This window comes from Hippopotamus amphibius, chromosome 7 (genome assembly GCF_030028045.1).
Source record: "Hippopotamus amphibius kiboko isolate mHipAmp2 chromosome 7, mHipAmp2.hap2, whole genome shotgun sequence".
Taxonomy (NCBI): Eukaryota; Metazoa; Chordata; class Mammalia; order Artiodactyla; family Hippopotamidae; genus Hippopotamus; species Hippopotamus amphibius.
In genome coordinates, this window is record NC_080192.1 from 91,554,928 (window position 1) to 91,567,873 (window position 12,946).

Below are 12,946 nucleotides of genomic sequence, written 5' to 3' on the forward strand. Positions count from 1 at the left end.
CAAGCCTTTCAACTGGTTTTAAATAAATTTTTCAGATAGGCAAGAAGATTTGTCTTTCGGAAAACATCTCCCCCATTATTTTTAATAGTAATCAATATCAGGGAGAGAAGTTATCTACATCCTGAAACCAAACAGAACTTATATCTGTTAAAATACAATCAGCATAGGGCTTCCCTGGTGGTGCAGTGGTTAACAATCTGCCTGCCAATGCAGGGCACATGGGTTCAAGCCCTGGTACAGGAAGATCCCACATGCCACAGAGCAACTAAGCCCGCAAGCCACAACTACTGAAGCCCACGCACCTAGAGCCTGTGCCTCACAAGAGAAGCCTGTGCACCACAACAAAGAGTAGCCCCCACTCTCCGCAACTAGAGAAAGCCCACGTGCAGTAACGAAGACCCAACACAGCCAATAAATTAATTAATTTAAAAAATTAAAAAAAAAAACCTTAAAAAAAATACAGTGGGCATAGATTTCCAGAGTTCACTTAAGAATTCTGTGAGTCTCAAAGTGTGGTCTGGAGCCAGCAGTATCAGTGCCCCTGGGAACCTGCCAGAAATGAAAATTCTCAGCTCCCCACCCCAGACATGCTGAATCATAAACTTTGGGCGGGGGAGAAAAAGATGGCGGCGAAGTAGAGGGACGTGGAATGCATCCCTCTCCACAGATGCATTGGGAATGCACCGAAGGACGCAATAATTCCCACAGAGAACCAGCTGAACACCAGCGGATGGCCTCAGACACCAGAAGGGACCGCAAGGATCCCGACATAACCGGTAGGGAGGCATCTACGATGGCTCAAAGAGGGTAAAGCGGCGGAGCTGTGGCAGACGGGAGGGAGTGAGAAACATACGGAGGGTCCGCACCGCAGCTCAGCGATCCCAGACCAAGACGTCGATCCACAGCTGAACAGAGGGTCCGGGAGCGGGAGCGTGGGAACTGGAGAGCTGGTTCAGGGGGAGAAACATTGTTGCCAGTAAGGAGACGGACCGAGAGGACAGGAGGGAAGAGGTCCACAGCGAGGAGTGCCTGCCCCTGAGAGCTGCCCGGCCATGATGGCGGCTGGAGGCTGCAGGCTCACGGGCGGGGGGGAGGAGCCGCGCGCATAGCCTCTCTCTCTCTCTCTTTTGGCGCCTCTGCAACAGGCAGTGGAGAGATGTCCTGTGGGCCACCTAAGGCGCTCAGGGAGAACAAGTACCCTCAGGCACTTGGGCGGGGCTACATTAAAACCCCTTGGAATGCCGGCAGCAGGTACACTGCAGAGAAAAAAAAAAAAAAACCCCAAGAGAGGCCCAACTCTGAGACTTTCTGTTTACACCTGAGCCACCGGCATCCCTCTGCAACAGGCACCTCCAAGCCCGACTGAAACAACAGTGCGCCCCTGCTCGCTCACTCCCAGGGAAAGGAGCCACTATTGTACCCTCTCCCTCCCCACATACCGACAATTACAGACGAACAATAAAGGAAGCTCTGCTGGCCACAGAGTAATGCAAAAAAAACCCAAGGCGAGGAGAAGGACACTTACAGCTGAGACTCTAAGGAAACAGAAATATTATCTGAGGCTTGGACAGTCTTCTATAAACACCTCTATCGCCACGACAAGCAACCCCAAAAGTTTGGACAACCGTGAGGAAACAAAGAAACACCATGCAGGCAAAGGAGCAGGAAAAAACCCCACAAGACCAAATAAATGAGGAGGAAATAGGAAAAATGCCTGAAAAAGAATTCAGAGTAATGATAGTAAAAATGATACAAAATCTTGATAACAAAATAGAGAAAGTACAAGAAACAGTTCATAAGAACTCAGAAAAACAAACAGCAATGGAAAACAAAATAACTGAAATTAAAAATACTCTAGATGCTATAACCAGCAGAAATACTGAGGCAGAAGAATGAATAAGCGAGTTGGAAGACAGGATGGGGGAAATAAATGCCACAGAACAGGAAAAAGAAAAAAGAATAAAAAGAATAGAAGACAGTCTCAGAGACCTCAGTGATAACATTAAGCGTAACAACATTCGAATTACAGGCATCCCAGAAGAAGAAGAAAACAAGAAAGGGTCTGAGAAAATATTTGAAGAGGTTATAGTGGAAAACTTCCCCAACATGGGAAAGGAAATAACTAACCACGTGCAAGAAGCACAGAGAGTCCCATACAGAATAAACCCAAGGAGAAATACACCAAGACACATATTAATCAAACTAATGACAATTAAACACAAAGAAAAAATATTAAAAGCAGCAAGAGAAAAGCAACAAACAACATATAAGGGAAAACCCATAAGGATAACAGCCTATCTTTCTACAGAAACTCTGCAGGCCAGAAGGGACTGGCAGGATATACTGAAAGTCCTGAAAGAGAGAAACCTACAGCCAAGAATACTCTACCCAGCAAGAATCTCATTCAGATTTGAGGGAGAAATCAAAAGCTTTCCAGACAAGCAAAAGTTAAGAGAATTCAGCACCACCAAATCAGCCTTACAACAAGTGCTAAAGGAACTTCTCTAAGTAGGAAACACAAGAAAAGGAAAACACCTACAAATACAAACCCAAAACAATTAAGAAAATGGTAATTGGAACACACATGTCAATAATTACCTTAAATGTAAATGGATTAAATGCTCCAACCAAAAGACACAGACTAGCTGAATGGATACAAAAACAAGACCCTTCTATATGCTGCCTACAAGAAACCCACTTCAGACCAAGGGATACATATAGACTGAAAGGAAAGGGATGGAAAAAGATATTCCATGCAAATGGAAGTCAAAAGAAAGCTGGAGTAGCAATACTCATATCAGACAAATTAGACTTTACAGTAAAGACTATTAAAAGAGACAAGGGAATACAAATTGGAAAAGAAGAAGTAAAATTGTCACTCTTTGCAGATGACATGATATTATATATAGAAAACCCTAAAGACTCTACCAGAAAACTGCTAGCACTAATTGATGAATTTAGTAAAGTAGCAGGATACAAAATTAATGCGCAGAAATCTCTTGCATTCCTATACACTAACAACGGAAGAGAAGAAAGAGAAATTAAGAAAACTCTCCCATTCACCATTGCAACCAAAAGAATAAAATACCTAGGAATAAACCTGCCTAAGGAGGCAAAAGATCTGTATGCAGAAAACTTTAAGACATTGATGAAAGAAGTCAAAGACGACACAAACAGATGGAGGGACATACCATGTTCCTGGATTGGAAGAATCAACATAGTGAAAATGTCTGTACTACCCAAAGCAATTTACAGATTCAATGCAATCCCGATCAAATTACCAATGGCATTTTTCACAGAACTAGAGCAAGAAATCTTACGATTTGTATGGAAACACAAAAGACCCCGAATAGCCAAAGCAATCTTGAGAAGGAAAAATGGAATTGGTGGAATCAGGCTTCCTGACTTCAAACTCTACTACAAGGCCATAGTGATCAAGACAGTATGGTACTGGCACAAAAATAGAAAGGAAGATCAATGGAATACAGTAGAGAGCTCAGAAGTAAGCCCAAACACATATGGGCACCTTATCTTTGACAAAGGAGGCACGAGTATACAATGGAAACAAGATAGCCTCTTCAATAAGTGGTGCTGGGAACATTGGACAGCAACATGTAAAAGAAAGCAATTAGAACACTTCCTAACACCATACACAAAAATAAACTCCAAATGGATTAAAGACCTACATGTAAGGCCAGACACGATAAAACTCCTAGAGGAAAACATAGGCAGGACACTCTATGACATACATCAAAGCAAGATCTTTTTTGACCCACCTCCTAGAATCATGGAAATAAAATCAAGAATAAACAAATGGGACCTCATGAAACAAAAGCTTTTGCACAGCGAAAGAAACCATAAACAAGACTAGAAGGCAACCCTCAGAATGGGAAAAAATAGTTGCCTGTGAAACAACGGACAAAGGATTAACCTCCAAAATATACAAGCAGCTCACGAAGCTTAATACCAAAAAAGCAAATAACCCAATCCACAAATGGGCAGAAGACCTAAATAGACATTTCTCCAAAGAAGACATACAGATGGCCAACAAACACATGAAAAGATGCTCAACATCACTAATCATCAGAGAAATGCGAGTCAAAGCCACAATGAGGTATCACCTCACACCGATCAGAATGGCCATCATCACAAAATCTGGAAACCACAAATGCTGGAGAGGGTGTGGAGAAAAGGGAACTCTCCTGCACTGTTGGTGGGAATGTAAATTGGTACAGCCACTATGCAAAACAATTTGGAGGTTCCTTAAAAAACTACAAATAGAACCATATGATCCAGTAATGCCACTCCTGGGCATATACCCAAAGAAAACCATAATCCCAAAAGAAACATGTACCATAATGTTTATTGCAGCACTATTTACAATAGCCAGGACATGGAAGCAACCGAAATGCCCATCAACAAATGAATGGATAAAGAAGATGTGGCATATATATACAATGGAATATTACTCAGCTATAAAAAGGGATGAGATGGAGCTATATGTAATGAGGTGGCTAGAACTACAGTCTGTCATACAGAGTGAAGTAAGTCAGAAAGAGAAGGACAAATATTGTATGCTAACTCACATATACGGAATCTAAAAATGGTACTGATGAACTCAGTGACAAGAACAGGGACACAGATGCAGAGAATGGACTGGAGAACTCGAGGTTTGGGGGGGGTGGGGGGTGAAGGGGAAGCTGAGACGGAGCGAGAGAGTAGCACAGACATACATACAGTACCAATTGGTAAATAGATAGCCAGTGGGAAGTTGTTGTATAACAAAGGGAGTCCAACTTGAGGATGGAAGATGCCTTAGAGGACTGGGACAGGGAGGGTGGGGGGGGGGGGAGTTGAGGGAGGGAGGGAATATGGGGATATGTGTATAAAAACAGATGATTGAACTTGGTTTACCCCCCAAAAAAATAATAAAAAAATAAATTAAAAAAAAAACAGAACTTTGGGGGAAGCGGGATTGGGGTATCAATCGGTGTTGTAGCAAGCCTTCCGGGTAATTCTGATGCACAGGCAAGTTTGAGAATCACTGCATTCGTGTATCCACAGTTGTGGCTTTATTTCCTAAAACTGTGTTGTTTATCCCATAGATAGGCTTTACCAACCAGGCCAGCTGTACTGTATTCTAATAAGTTCACCCGTTCTTCAAAGACTGATCACAGGTTGCCTGATGCTGCCTCTGGTGGCAGTGGAAGTCTGCAACCTACAGAATAGTTCTAGCATATGCGTCATATTTTCAATCATGATTAAAATCCTTACTTACTAACGATTCTTTTCTTTTTTAACTTCAAAATTTATTGAGGTAAAAATCACATATAACATTGCATATAACCTACACACATTCTTCCTTATATTTTACTTATAATACATTATACAATGTAAATGCTGTGTAAATAGTTGTAAATACAACGTAAGTGCTATGTAAATAGGTGTCAGTAAGGAGCAAATGCAAGTTTTGCTTTTTTGGAACTTTCTGGAACTGAAAAATTTTTATTTTTCAATTCACAGTTGGTTGAATTCCCCGGATGTGGAACCTGCAGATGTGAAAGGCCAAATGTATACGGCCAAATCACTAATTATGTTTGTATCACCCAATGCTTCGGCTTTTCTGGTTGAACCTTGACTGATACAAATTGGCAATGGTGCCAAATCCAACCCGGGGCCTGCTTTTATCTGACTCCTGAGCCAAGAATGGCTTTTCTGTTTTCAGAGGGTTGTAAAATGAAATAAAGAATGTATGACAGAGACCATATATGTCCCAGAAGCCTGAAAATATTTACTCTCTGGCCCCTTTCAGAAAGTTTGCTGACCCTTGTATGAAAAGTAGGAGTGTAAAATGCTATGGCTACTTTTGAAACAGTTTGACAGTCTCTTAAAAACATAAACATAAATTTATCATATGGCCCAGAAGTCCTGCTGCTACGTATTTACTGAAAAGAAATGAAAATACATGTCTGTACAAAGACTTGTACTTGAATGTTCATAGCTTTTTAATTTAGAATAACCAAAAAATTAAACAACACAAAGACCCACTAACAGCTGGATGGAGAAACAAATTGTGATACATACATAAAACAAAAGGGAATTAACGACCACTACCCAACAACACAGATGAATGTCAAAAAAAAATTAATGTTAAGTGAAGGAAGGCAGAGAAGGAAGAGTACTTATTGTATGATTCTATTCCATTTATATGAAGTTCTAGGACCAGCAGTATCAATCTATAGTGACAAAGAAGTACTGGTTGCCTGGGAGGCTCGTCTGGGAGGTTGACTGGAAAGGGGCTTAATTGAACTGCCCAAGGAATTTTTTTCTTTTGTTTTTTTTTTTTTGGCAGTGCTGCAAGGCATGTGGGATTTTAGTTCCTGATCAGAGATTGAACCTGTGCCACCTGCCGTGGAAGCTTGGAGTCTTAACCACTGGACCACCAGGGAGGTCCCCCAAGGAATGTTTTACAGCTTAATTGGAAAGGTCTCTCATTTGTCAAAGCCCATTAAACTGCACAATTAAAATGTATATGTTATACCTTCATGAAGTTGACTTAAAAAAAAGTCACATTGGTTTTAAATCTAAACTTCCTGTTTAGGTCACCTGTGTAGCCTACAAAGCAATGGTTACTGTATTAGTTTCCTAGGGATCTCCTTACAAAGTACCACAAACTGGGTAGCTTACCTTTTTTTTTTTTTTCTCTGTGGCTGCACCATGCATGTAGAATCTTAATTTCCTGACCGGGGATCGAACCTGGGTCCCCTGCAGTGGAAGTGCGAAACGAAGTGCTAACCACCGGATCGCCATGAAATTCCCTGGGTGGGTTAAACAACAGAAATTTATTTCATAGTTTCAGAGGCCAAGAGTCCAAGGTCAAGGTGTTGGCAGGGTTGGTTCCATCTGAGGGCTGTGAGGGAGAATCTGTCCCATGCCTCCCTCCTACCCCATGGTGGTTTGCTGGCAGACTTTGGTGTTCCTTGGCTTGATGTATCTAAATATGTCACTCTGATTTCTGCCTTCTCCCTGTGTATGTTTCTTTCTCTGTGTCCCAATTTACCTCATTTTATAAGGACACCTGTTATACTGGATTAGGACCCACCCTAGTGATCTCATCTTAGCTTGATCATCTGCAAAGATCCTATTATCAAATAAGGTCACATTCATAGGTACTGGGGGTTAGGATTGCAATATCTTTTGGCAGGGACGCAAATCAACCTACAACAGTGGTTCACAAATTATTATAGAGGTGTAGGACTTGGCCTCACCTATGTGGTCATTGCAACAAAATTCCTCTCTTTCTTAAGCCATAAGTCTTTGGAATCTTGCCTGTCTTTCCTGCCTATTATGTTATCTTGATCTAGTCCAAGTTCTACAGCGTCAGCATAATTGAGTTAATTTGGTTTGGGGCAAACATTTAGACAGAGAAAAGACAAACATATGTACTCGATATTTGGCTAAACTATTCACTCGTTGATTTACATTAAGGCCATAAAATAGGGCTTCCCTGGTGGCGCAGTGGTTAAGAATCCGCCTGCCAATGCAGGGCACACGGGTTCGATCCCTGGGCCGGGAAGATCCCACACGCTGCGGAGCAACTAAGCCTGTGCTCTAGAGCCTATGAGCCACAACTACTGAGCCCATGTGCTGCAACTACTGAAACCTGCATGCCTAGAGCTTGTGCTCTGTAACAAGAGAAGTCCGCACACTGCAACGAAGAGTAGCCCCTGCTCGCCACAAGTAGAGAGAGCCCATGCACAGCAACAAAGACCCAACATAGTCAAAACTCAAGTAAATAAATAAAGTAAAATCTTTAAAAAAAAAAAAAGGGCTGTAAAATAAATACTCTCCATTTAGAAAGGTTACTTTATCTAAAATAGTACGGCTGTAGCTGCAGTTGCCTTTACAAAGTCTATTTTTGAGACTTCTGAAGCTGTCATAGCCATAAGTGCTACCAATAAACCAATGGTAAAAATTATTTTTATTAATATAACTTTACTTCCCTTTTCAGAGTGGGAAGTTTCTCAAGGCTGACTTTTTTCCCATTCATTTACTTATTTATTTTTTATAAATTTATTTTTTCTTTCTTTCTTTTTCTTTCTTCTCTTTCTTTCTTTCTTTCTTTCTTTCTTTCTTTCTTTCTTTCTTTCTTTCTTTCTTTCTTTCTTTCTTTCTTTCTTTCTCTCTTTCTTTTTTGGGTCTTCATTGCTGTGCACGGGCTTTCTCTAGTTGCGGCGAGTGGGGGCTACTCTTCCATGTGGTGCATGGGCTTCTCACTTCAGTGGCTTCTCCTTGCAGAGCACAAGCTCTAGGCTCTCGGGCTTCAGTATTTGTGGTGCTTGGGCTTAGTTGCTCTGTGGCATGTGGGAACTTCCTGGCCGAGGGATTGAACCCATGTCCCCTGCACTGGCAGGTGGTTTCTTAACCACTGTGCCCCCAGGGAAGGCCTACCATCCATCCATCCATTTGTTTATTTATTTATTTATTTCATCCATTTATTTTTAATGGAATACTTTATTCTAAAGTTTTCTAATTAAAGAGTTAATACGTTTTTAATGGACAAAACTGTATCTGTCTTGTTTTTTCTTTGTATTTCTTAATTTCAACATAATATAAAATTTTAACAGGGAAGAACATTTCTATTGGAAAATAGAATAAAAAGTTCACCCAAATGCCATTACCATATATAGCTATATATTTTTTTCTGAAATTGTATACACATTACATTTAGGTGTACCGATTGAACAGAACATATTTCTTTTTCCTTTCAAATATAGATGTGCTTCTTCCTGCTAACAACTTTGTTAGTATAACATTTCCACTGTATTTTTGTTAATTGAGAGGAAAATGATGTCAGATTTCTTTCTTTATACTAACCAGTTTACATATCTCCTAGCCTTTTCTTTATATAATAGGTAAAAAGATGAAGCTAATCATCAACTAGCCAATCAATGACTAGACATGGTTGTAGTAATGTTCCAGGCTCTGAAAAAGAAATTAGGGAGGGAGAAAAGAGGTCATTGTCCTTAAAAACTGGAAATCTAGCTGAGGAGTTTACCAAAGAAGTGCCAGATCTGAACGCAGATCCAATTCCCTACTGTGTTTATCTGCAAGTTATACTTTGATGCCGCCTCCTCTGAATTGCTATTTGATGATTGCAGCTAGAGATCAAGACACTGATGAAAGTGAGCGTGGAAAGGGAGCAATAGAGGCATCAGCTTGGGAGAGGTCCCCCCAGGGCTATTGTGTGTCGGCTGCCAAAGGAAGAGATTCAGTGCGACTTGATTGCTTCGTTTTTTGCTCAGTGAGGCTAACAAGTGCTTGGGAGAATGATAATCATAAGTTAGTGAGATATCATTTATTATTTAATATGAAAGGAAAAATATGCTATTGACATAAGACATAAAAACAGAGATTCCTCTCCCATTTACAGTGAAACACACATCAAGAGTGGTTGCTAATGAAAATAAGAAATTTCTACTACCCACCCTGTAAAACAAAGAAAGCAAGCAAATAGAACCACACAACACCCTACCCTTTTTTTACATTAAATACTTAACTTCTGAACGTGGAGCATTAATTATGTTGTTAATGAGATTAAGCTAATTCTGGTAATTTGGATTTTCAAGCTCATTTCCTGTATCCAGATGCAAAATTTCACTCTAGGGACAGGGGTTTTACAGAAAATTTACCAAAAAATGGGGTCCTCTCCACGGAGAGCTATTTATTTTCCAGTTAGTGGAAGTCATGGGATAGAGCAAGTCCAAGATATTGCAAATTACCGCAAATGCCTCCACTCAAACATGTCCAGTCTTGTGAGTCAGGATAATTGTTGCCATGTTTTAGTTTATTTTGCTAGCATAAACAGGTTTTTGAGTTTATCTGGAAAATTTTTTCACCTTCACAGTTCCTTTTGCCTGTAGGGTCCCAGTTTTTCTTTGGGAAAGGACAGGACTCAGCACTTCAAATATTCATTGTGATTTACAATCCTATAAATTAACTGGCTTGATAAGGGCTACTGGCGCTTGAGTCCCCAGCATGGGCAATCCAAATTCCCACTACCGAAGACGCTTGTGTTGACCTGCCGTCTTCACTTGGTTATTCCCCAAGCCCAAGCTATGGGATGTGTGAGTTTTGCCTCACCAGAAGTTTTCCTCTGAATTCCTCCTTTTTGTGGAAACTGTTGGATAACCCAACCTTGCCTTCTAAATTAGCCCAATTACTGAACCACGATTATAACTAGCAGCATACTCATTTTCCCATTTCCTTTGGGAGCCAAAAGTACTTTCTCATCATGAGTTACTTCACCAGGCCAGGTTTTGGGATTATTGTCCTATCTCTATTGCTATGAGTAGTCATATGAAGTCAACAAAGGAGAGTTTCAGTACACAATTCCAGCCTTGCTTGAAACCTGGGTTCCAAATGCCTATGTGAACTATTTGTTACTTTTTATTAGTGCTATATAACAAAGAAATTGTCTGGCCTTTGTCCCTGGTTACAGGGAGAAAGCCTCTAAATTACTGGGATTTTCCCAAGTGGTAGGAGAGTCTTTGGTGTTGATGGTGGGCCCCTCAGACCCCACCTGAGTTTATGCTAATGAAGTGACTCATGGTGGGTACCTGGGTAATTTCAGGATGGGTGTTGTCCAGGCTGAAAAGATCAACCATGTGATTAGAGACTTGGGGCTTTGAGCCAGGCCCTACCAGTGCCATATGGGAGGAGAACTGGAGATTTTGTTCAGTCATGCAGCCAGTGATTCAGTCATTCGTGCATATGTAATGGAGCCCCCCCCCAAAACTCTGCACACCTGAAACTCAGGTGAGCTTCCTTGTTGGTTACACACATTGATGGGCTGAGAGGGTGACCTGTCCTGAGGACACAAGGGTTTGTGTTTGAGACCCTCTCAGATCTTGCCCTATGTGTCTCTTCATTTGGCTGGTCCTGATTTGGATCCTTTATAATAAAACTGAGATCATAACACTTTCCTGACTTCTGTCAGCTTATTTTAGTGAATTACTGAGCTTGGGGGGGTAGTGGAAACTTCCAAATTTGTGGCCAGTTTGGCAGCAATGCGGTGGCCAGAGAACCCAGGAGCTTGGGCTTGTGTCTGAGGTAAGGGGAGTCTGCTTACTGTGTCCTTAGCCTGTAACGTCTGACCTAACTCTGAGTAGTTAGTGTCAAAACTGCATTGCAATGAGGAACTTTAATTTTTTTAACAGAAGTGGAAGAATTTCTTATGCATACATAAGAACACATGAGAACGCATAACCTGGTGAATTGTCCAATTAATTTTCTTCTTGAGAGGGTCCTCAGAGGACCTGCTGGGGCAAAATCCCCAAACAAAAGAAATGATTAAACACCCACGATGGGACAAGAAGAGACTCCCCATTAAGGTATGTTTAATGGAACTATTAACACTTAGTGAGGAGCAGCTGGAAACTCTTGCATTTTACCCTCATGGCTGGCTCACTAGATGGCATAACAGGTTGTCATAATGGCCTCGTAAAACACACCCAATCATCTCTTATTCCTTAGTTAACATCTTATAAAGTTGACAATATGATTATGATGGAATCAAATCAGAAATGAATTGGCACTTTTATTTGCACACACCATAGCTTCCTCGCAAGAATTTAACGAACAGTGTGGGTAGGAAGGGAGCTGTCAACTACATGAAGACAAAGCACAAATAATGGTATCAGGAGCTCCTTTAAACCTTTAAGGAAGAAAATAACAAAGTACAGTAAGTACAAATGAGTGCTGTCAATGGGAAGGAATCTCAGCCCTATGATTCTTTAATGAGTTTCATCTTCTTAGCATAAGACTGGCTGTGTATACTCTTTACTGTCGCCAAGACCTAGAAGCAACCTAAATGTCCATCAACAGATGAAAGGATAAAGATGTGGTACATATATACAATGGAATACTACACAGCCATAAAAAAGAATGAAATAATGCCATTTGCAGCAACATGGATGGACTCAGAGATTATCATACTAAGTAAAGTAATTCAGACAGAGATGAATATCATATGATATCACTTATATGTGGAATCTAAAATAAATGATACAAATAAACTTATTTACAAAACAGAGAGAGACTCACAGACATAGAAAACAAACTTATGGTTACCAAAGGGGAAGGGTGGGAAGGGATAAATTGGGAGTTTGGAATTAACAGATAGACAATATTATATATATAAAATAGGTAAATAACAAGCACCTGCTGTATAGCACAGGAAACTATATTCAGTGTCTTGTAATAACCTATAATGAAAAAGAATATATATATATATGAATCCTTGATCATCAATCCAGAAAACTCAGGTTATTCTTCATGTGGGAATGGCAGGAGGCAGCTTTGAAATCAGAGAACAGAGCTGTATGCAATTCAAAGGAAGGGTTCGTTCTGAGTAATAAATACATATATTTATTTTCATTATATCCATAAACATTGATTTTTTTTGAAGACTGCTATACAGCTAGATTTACAAGAGTATGACAGTAATCAGTTTTATAAATAAGCATTGCCTTATCCCGATTACTTTTTCAAATGGCTAATTCTAGGAATTTATTCCATTTTTTGATGTAAATCATTTAGGGCAATAAAGCACAGTGAGGTACAGATGAGTGCTCTGGTCTGGAAGTTTATGTACTCCCAAAATTCATACATTGAAAATCTAATGCCCAAGGTGAAGATATTAGGAGCTGGGTGGGGCCTTTGGGAAGTGATTAGCTCATAAAGGTGGAGCCCTCATGATGGAGTTAGCTCCCTTATAAACAAGGCCCAAGAGAGCTCCCTCCCTAATGAAGATACGAGAGGTTGGAAGGTGCAATCAGAGGAGAACCCTCACCCGACCATGCTGGCAACCTGATCTTGGACTTCCAGCTTCCGTAACTGTAAGAAATAGGTGTCTGTTGTTTATAAGCCACCCAGTCTGTATTTT

The 12,946-nt window shown here is 40.6% G+C and overlaps 1 protein-coding gene across 1 annotated transcript in view; it reads left to right on the top strand.

The window, feature by feature from the left end:
- Window positions 1-633: 633 nt before the first annotated feature.
- Window positions 634-12,946, top strand: part of C1D (C1D nuclear receptor corepressor) — a 34,860-nt gene continuing 22,547 nt past the window's right edge. The window contains exon 1 of the mRNA XM_057741826.1: window positions 634-776. The gene's annotated coding sequence lies outside the window, so the exon portion shown is untranslated. The remainder of the gene's footprint in view (window positions 777-12,946) is intronic.